The sequence below is a fragment of the Lipophrys pholis genome (assembly GCF_963383615.2).
Source record: "Lipophrys pholis genome assembly, chromosome: 4".
In the NCBI taxonomy this organism is placed as follows: domain Eukaryota; kingdom Metazoa; phylum Chordata; class Actinopteri; order Blenniiformes; family Blenniidae; genus Lipophrys; species Lipophrys pholis.
In genome coordinates, this window is record NC_137637.1 from 1,591,919 (window position 1) to 1,600,190 (window position 8,272).

The following is an 8,272-nucleotide window of genomic DNA, read 5'->3' on the forward strand; positions in this document are numbered from 1 at the left end:
ACCGCACTTCGCTGCTAACAGCTAACACATGACTGATGCTGATGGCGGTGGCTATGCTAACGGCTGACTGATGAAGTTGGTTTCATACTCAATCTCTCGGTGGAAAAGACATTGAAACTATGCGTCAGGACAGAAGTGGACAGGTGCCATAATACCAGTTGTCACAGGACCAGCCAAACTATGGAGAAAAGTACAACACACACACACACACACACACACACACACACACACACACACACACACACACACACACACACACACACACACACACACACACACACACACACACACACACACACACACACACACACACAGTCCCTCCACTGGAGCAGTTTGAGGTTCAGTGTCTTGCTCAAGGACACTTCAACATATGAACAGTTGGGGAAATGAACCAGCGACCTTCCTATTGAGAGACGATTTCTGGCCTCATCCTGCCGCCCAGTGTGAACGTTTGCAGACTGAACCTGATTCTTCGGTGGTTCGGAATGAAGGTGGCCGTCAAGAGTTTTGGTACGTTTTTAAACTGTTTTGTTTGTTTTGTTGAAGTGGAGCTGCTGACTCAGAGTACTACTACTACTACTCTCAGAGTACTACTCCTACTCGCAGAGTACTACTACTCTCAGAGTACTACTAGTCTCAGCAGAGGATCCTAGTAAAACCTGAGCATCAGTCCCAAGATGAAGCAGGCGAAGAGAAAAACTCACCTGGAAGGATTGTTGTGAAGATCAGAGCTGAGGAGAGAAGACATGTTAGTGTGAGAGAGGAACATCTTCTCCTCTTCCTCTTCCTCTTCCTCTCCTCCTCCTCCTCTTCCTCTTCCTCCTCCTCCACTTCCTCTTCCTCCTCTTCCTCCCCCTCTTCCTCTTCCTCTTCTTCTTCTTCCTCCTCTTCCTCCTCCTCCTCTTCCTCCTCTTCCTCCTCTTCCTCCCCCTCTTCTTCTTCTTCTTCCTCTTCTTCTTCCTCCTCCTCCATACAGACATTAAATCAGTAGAATATTTCAGTCTTACCGATCAGACATGCTTCATCCATCGTTGTTGTTCAGTCACTGATCACTTTGTGTTGAACAGTTATTAGAGCCCACCCTCTTCCTCTGTGGTTTTCTCCTCTGGCCTGAGTGGTGGTGGGGGTTGGGGTGAGGGTGGGGGTGGTAGTGGTGGTGGTGGGGGGGGGGGGCATCAGTTTCTGTGTCTTCATGTCAGGACAGACATGTTCCACTGCAGGGCCTCCGGTTTGATCTCAGCCTCTGTTCCTCCAAACATAAAGGTCCTCCTATACACTCCTGATCAAAATCTCAAGAATAGTTATAAAATTTCAGGAATTTGCATTTTGCTCTGTCGGATCTTAAAAAAGTTTTATTTAGAGTTTCAAAGTACAAAAAGAAGAAATGAGAGCAAGACACAAACATTGTGAGCAGGCAATATATCGAAAACAACAACTCACCAGCTGATCAAACGTTTGAGACCACAGCCTTTAAAAGACAACATCGACACAGAAACTTGGATTCCGGGTCATTTTCTGTCAAGTCTTCACACCGAGAGCGCCTCCATGTGGCCGAGGCAGAAATGTTTTAGGATTGTTGAGCTGCAGAAGCAAGGCCTCCTACAGTGCGCCCTGGATGCTGAGGCTGGTCGCAGTGGGACAGTCATTTTGACTTTCTGAAAAAATCCTGGAGGTTAAGGAACAAAATAGTCAAGTGGTTGACCCAAACAATCTCACTGACACTGAGCCGGAGGATCTGATTGGTTGTTTGTCCAGACACTGGACCATGCTCCACCATTACTGGTTCTGACTGAGTCCAGTACCCATCAGACCACGTCTGGGAGAGAGGAGTTTCCAAAACTAGAAACTGGAGGCATTTTAACCCTGGTTTACACATCACTCATCGAATCCATCATTACATCAATATCTCACCCTGGTACGGCTCGCTCTCCATCAAACACAAAACAAAACTCTCCCGTATCGTCAAACAGGCAAAATCATTGGTTCACCACAAACACAGATCTGTACAACCACTCTGTGATCCGGAAAGCCACCCTGATCACAGAGGACTCCTCTCACCTCCTCCATCACTCTTCTGACCCCTCCATCACTCGTCTCTCCCCTCCATCACTCCTCTCACCCCCTCCATCTGTCTTCTCTCTCCTCCATCACTCTTCTCACTCCTCCATCACTCTTTTCACGCTTCCATCATTCCTCTGACCCCTTCATCACTCTTCTCACCCCTCCTTCATTCCTCTCACCCCTCCATCACTCTTCTCACCCCTTCCACCACTCCTCTCACCCCTTCATCACTGCTCTCAAACCCTCCTTTATTCCTCTCACTCCTCCATCACTCTTCTCACCCCCTCCTTCATTCCACTCACCTCTCCACCACTCCTCTCACCCCTTCCATTACTCCTCTCACCCCTTCCACCACTCCTCTCACCCCTTCATCACTCCTCTCAAACCCTCCTTTATTCCTCTCACCCCTCCATTGCCCTTCTCACCCCTCCATCACTCTTCTCACCCCTTCCATCACTCCTCTCACTCCCTCCATAACTCCTCTCACCCCCTCCTTCACTCCTCTAACCCCCTTCATTTCACCCACCCCCTCAATCACTCCTCTCACCCCTCCCATCACTCCTCACCCCCTCAATCACTCCTTCCAATTACTCCCATCAGGTAGACTCTTCAAAGTCCCTCTGGCCTGTAAAAACATCTACAAAAAATACTTCATCACAATGCAATAGCTACTCTAAACCAAATGAAATAAGAAACTGGACTGTACATATATTCTTTTTTAAATCGACGACTGTTTACTGTTTTCATTTAACATTTCCTTTATGTCCGTACTTGTGTCTTATTTTTAAAATATGTATTGTATTTTGTTGTTGGAGCCTTGTCAAGGTCTGTCTGTCTGTCTGTCTATCTATCTATCCATCCATCTAGTACGGTTCTTCTTTCATATATTGATTTGGTTTTACTCCTTTATGTCTCTGATAAAGATTATGAAACCCACACAGACCTCTTGTCCTAAAAATAATTAGAAGCTCTTCCAACAGTCCAGTCTGTTGTTACACTTCAGGATTATTTATAATCACAAGTCATTCATTCTGCCACACTTTATCTAAGTTTTATTTTAAATGTTCTGTTTGCTCGCTTCATTAAAACTTCTGATTCCGAGTGATAAAATTATTCTTCATCTGATCTGGTCTTATTCTTCCTTAAAAAAACATCTTTAATTTAATTTTAAAAAGTTATAAATACCTTGTTTATGAAATGAACCTTCCCTCTTGTTGAGACATGAGAGACTCTATTGCTCAACATAACATCATTCGCTGTAGAAGTTTTCTTTTAGGTCAGATATATTTCTTTGTGGTTCAGTTATTACTTACTCTGGTCTGCCCTCTGGTGGATGGTCATGGTTATTGCAATATAATCATGTCTGCTGCTGGCCTTTCTTGCTTGTTTTTTTTTTTTTATCGTTTTTCTCTGTTTCTGGCCTCTTCTGGCTTTACTTGACCTCTAGCGCTGTAAATTGACCTCTTAAAAAAGTTGGGCAGTCTTAATTTGAGGTTTTGTTTTTTATAAACTGGTTCTTTCCAGGCTTCATGTTTACTATTTAATACCATTCTTTTAATCAAGCACAGTTTTGGAGCAGATCGTGGTATTCTGTGTTTTCCACTTTAATTGTAATAGTATGTACTATTGAACTCCTATTGGCACTGCATCTTCCAATGTTTATACTAAAATACCTCTCAGTTATAATCACACAGAGCTGTTGTTTATATTTCAAACTTGTTTCACTATTACAACCCTCCCATCCCTCAGCCTCCATCACCAGAGGCTGACGCCTCTATCCACACCACCACCACCAACACCATCCACACCACCACCACCATCCACTGCCCCATCCACCCCACCACCAGGAGGAGGTCCAGCACTTGGCAGGAAGGTCCATCAGCAACAACCTGGACCTGAACACCAGCAAGACCAAGGAACTCAAGGTGGAGAGGGCGGAGCTGCAGTTTCCTTGGCATGCACATCTCTGCTGACCTCACCTGGACCAACAACACCTCCTACCAGGTAAGGAAGAACAACAAACTTAAAGCAGGCTCCCCTATCTCAACCCCTGCTGGTGAACTTCTACAGAAGCTCCATGGAGGCTCCTGACCTCCTGCTGCAGGCGGAGAGGCTACCGACCTCCTCCTGCAGGTGGAGGCAGGTGGAGAGCCATTGCTCACAGCAGTGGAATGTGATCTGTTATTGTTCAGCAGGATCATGTGACGTGAGCCTGACCTCTGATTGGCTGCTGACTCAGGGAGGTTCTCTTTTGTTCAGAACCTGCAGAGTGAGAACGTGCAGGTAGTTCCTGTCAGTGTTTCCTCCACCTGGTGTTTAAAGACTGTTGAGTCTCTGCTTGTTGGTGGAGCAGAGAAACTCCAGCTGCTGTGAGCAGCTCTAGTCTCTGTTTGTCTTGTTCAATCACAGTCTCTTCCTGGAATCTGATCCGGCTCCTCCTATGTACTCACAATCTCCTCCCTCAGAACCCGACTTGATGATAAACAGAGTCTCTTCCTGGTTGACTGACTATAATCTGAGCTCCTCCCGAGAACCTGATCCTTCAGTAATTTTTCCACTCGGTCTCAGTCTCCAACGTTTAAGAACCCTCCAGAAATGAAGGTGTTGTTCTTCTTCCTGCTGAGCTGCTGGATGACTGAGCTCTCTGTGTCTGCAGGTGAGTGACAGCTCCTCTTCTCTAAATTATAAATATGTCACAGAACGATTCTGCTCAAATGTTTTTTGTATCTGTGCTTGTCCTTGTACAAGCCTTATCTACAGAGTAACTTTGCTCCAGCTGCACCCACATTGGTGGGAACAAGATATGGTTCTAACCCTCCTCGAGACTCTGTGAACCTACAGTAAAATTCCATGACCTCATTGTTTTCTTACCCCTCCCTTCTGTTTCCTGAAAAGCTCTGCACACGGTACACACAGTCAGGCAGTTTCACATGTGATTTTGCATTGTAAATGGTAAATGGACTAACTTATGTAGTGCTTTTTAGCTGAGAGCAGCCCCCAAAGCGCTTTACATAGCTCATCACATTCACCCATTCACACACACATTCACACACCATTGGAAGCTGCAGCCATGCAAGGCGCTGTCACTCCAATGGGGCAGTTTGGGGTTCAGTGTCTTGCCCAAGGACGCTTTGGCATGTAGGCAGGGAAAGATGGGAATCGAACCTACAACCTTCCGATTGGGAGACGACCGCTCTACCAACCGAGATATGCCGCCCCAGATTGTGTCTTTTGAAGCTTCAATAAAAACTCTTGACAGAAAAACTCTGTCATGGATTTCTTCCGGTGCTGCTTTTGGAATAAAGTTCGTTGAACAAAGTAATAAATGAAGTCGTTTTGTCTAGAAAAATTCCCTTCAGCAAACTGCTCCTCCTGAATTAAAACCTGGATTAATAACCAAACTCTTCACCACCACTCTAAATGACAGTTTCAGTAGGACTGCAGAGTGGAACCCCCGTTAGGAACGGATATAAACACATCCTAGAACATCTCAGCAGGTAGTTAATGGTGAACCAAAACAATCATACATTTACATAGAATAAGCGTCTTGCAGAGTTACAATCTCTCAAAAGTCAAACAGTGACTCCAGTCTCACGTTCTCACCGTCTGTCGCTGTGCTTCCTACCTGCTTCATCCTCTGTTCTTGTCTCTGATTGGCTGCTGGAGAAGTGAAGAGTCTCACCTGAACCTGTTGACCTCTGACCTGTTTCTTCTCAGGTTCATCAAACCTAAACATCACTGCTGATGAAGGAGAGAACGTCACTCTGTCATGTGTAGCTCCAGACAAGAGCAACAAGAACATCTTACTTGTAGAGTGGACCAGAACGGACTTGGAGAAGAACCAGTATGTTCTTTTGTACCGAAACGAACAAATTGTTTCAGACTCCCAGCTTCCTTCTTACAAGAACCGAGTGGACCTGAAGGACGAATCGCTGAATGGAGATGCGAGTCTGATCCTGAAGAACGTGACTTTCAATGACCGTGGGACATACAAGTGTTTAGTCGTCCAGAGAAGAAGAGAGACCAAAACAAAGAGATCTTTAATCATTGAATCTGAGATCGTCATCGTCCTCTCAGTGAATTCTCCAGGTGTTGTTGAAGCAGCTGCAGGTTTGTTGGATCACAGTTGGTCGTTGGTGAGAGTTTGTAGAAAGTCTGAGTCATGTGATCAGAGTCTGACAGCAGCTCTTCATCATGCTTTTCCTCTCTTTCTGACTGCAGGTCCCTCAGGTCTTGGAGAGGATGGAGGGAAGGAGGAGGGAGGTGGTAGAGGACATGATGGTCTGACTGGAGCGACTCTGACTGTTGTTTTTTTTGGTAGTGTTTTGGCTGCTGTGACATTACTGATGAAGAAGAAGTCAGACCTTCCTCCTCCTCCTGGTTCTGGTTCTGGTCCACGACATGATAAACTGTTGGACCCTGAGACACCGTCTGAGGTCTCATGACTCTTGCTCCTCCTTCATGTTTCCCTCTCCAGCAGCTGTCACCTTGTCGTGGTGGGGGGGCTTGTGTGCTCAGAGGTCAGAGGTCACTGTCAACAACCTGATCCAGAGCCAGACTAAGAGCAGCTCACCTTCCTCTACTGAAATTAAACTCTAGACCAGAGTTCTCCAACCTCGGTCCTCCAGAGCATCCATCCTGCAGGTTTAGCTCCTCCCAGTTGCAGCACACCTGATTGCAATGAGGGGCTCGTTATTGGGCTTTTTCACAACCTTGGTGATGACATCATCATGAGATTCAGGTCTGCTGAAGCAGGGAGAGAACTAAAACGTGCAGGACAGGGGTCCTCCAGGACCAGGGTCCTCCAGGACCGGAATCCTCCAGGACCGGAGTTGGAGACCTCTGGTTCAAAGACTAAAGAAAAAAGTCTTGGAATGAATCCAGATGAAAGAATCTGGTGATTGAATCATGAATCTGACCTTCAGGATGGAAACGGGTCAACCCTGACCCCTGATGATGACGATTCATTTAAAAAATATTCTCGAAGACACATTTGATAAAAAAGGCATACATAGATTAAATTCCTCACAACAGCAGAATATTTAAAGTCAGATAAAGATTATTACTAAACATTTTTTATACCGTCTAATTGATGTGATGTGAGACGTTGCAGGTGAACCAGGAGGCCAAACTGATGTCTGCTGCATCGCCGCAAGATGGAGTGAAAAACTTCATAATTGTGTTGCTCTGAAGAAAAAGACTTTGGTTTATTGCTTTTATTTTGTAGGGCCAGTGGTAGTTCAGGCAGGGCAGAGGCCTGGGAGAGGCTGAGACGAGTTGACTGCTCCTCTTCCTTTAACCTTTTACAGAATGTGTCCTGTTCAGGGTAGGATTATGTTTTATACTTGTAACTTTGACAACTTTACTTCATGAGGATCCACTTATATTTTCCCAGTTAGAAATCAACTTAAATCATTTTAATGATGGACATTTCTCTTATAAACTGTTTGGTGTGGCGACGATGCAGCCGAAGAAGGTTTATGCATTTTATGAGTTTTTGTCTTTATGTTTGTCTGTTTTATGTGTTTTTGTTTGTTTTTATGTTTCGGGTGACTTTTAGAACCTCTGTGCCACTTTTTGGAACCTTCACTGTCTATGGTGCAGGAAGCAGGAGGATCTTTCAGCCATTAAGAAACGATCACTGACTCAAAGTGAGATAAACTCCTGGACAATCATAAAGACGTTGGACTGTGACTTTGTCTCCTCTTGAAAGTATAAAGTCATAAGATAAACTTTTTAAATCTCAGTGTGATTCCTGTGTCTCCTGAGGTTTGTACTGGGAAATTCTCCTGACAAAAGCTCTATATAAGTGAATCCATTCAGCATTTACATTTGATATAAATGTATAAATACTCCATAACTGAGTATTCTCACACAAATTAAACTGCAGTTTAATCAACATTTAACTGTAACGACAATCAAGTTGTCTGTAATCTGATCAGAAATAAAGTTTTCTATATTATATCCATCTGTTTCTAACGTGTTTTTATAATATTTCAGATTATTTAAAATTTTTATGTTGTTTTGATGTTATTATGAAAATTTAAACTGATTGACATGTTGACTTTAGTTTTTATTTCCTGCTTCACCTTGTGAAAACCTGCTGGAGCAGCTGAGGACAGGTGGAGAGATAACAACAAACAACACGCCCACACACACCCACACCCAAAGGGTATGTTCTGTTTAAATGAAAACATTTGCCTCTCTCTCT

At 44.5% G+C, this 8,272-nt stretch overlaps 1 long non-coding RNA gene across 1 annotated transcript; it reads left to right on the forward strand.

Moving 5' to 3' along the window:
* The first annotated feature begins 4,567 nt into the window (after positions 1-4,567).
* Positions 4,568-8,025, forward strand: LOC308108506. Its single transcript, XR_013935283.1, has 3 exons — positions 4,568-4,717; positions 5,779-6,171; positions 6,283-8,025. It is a non-coding gene; the product is annotated as an uncharacterized lncRNA (long non-coding RNA).
* The last annotated feature ends 247 nt before the right edge of the window (positions 8,026-8,272 follow it).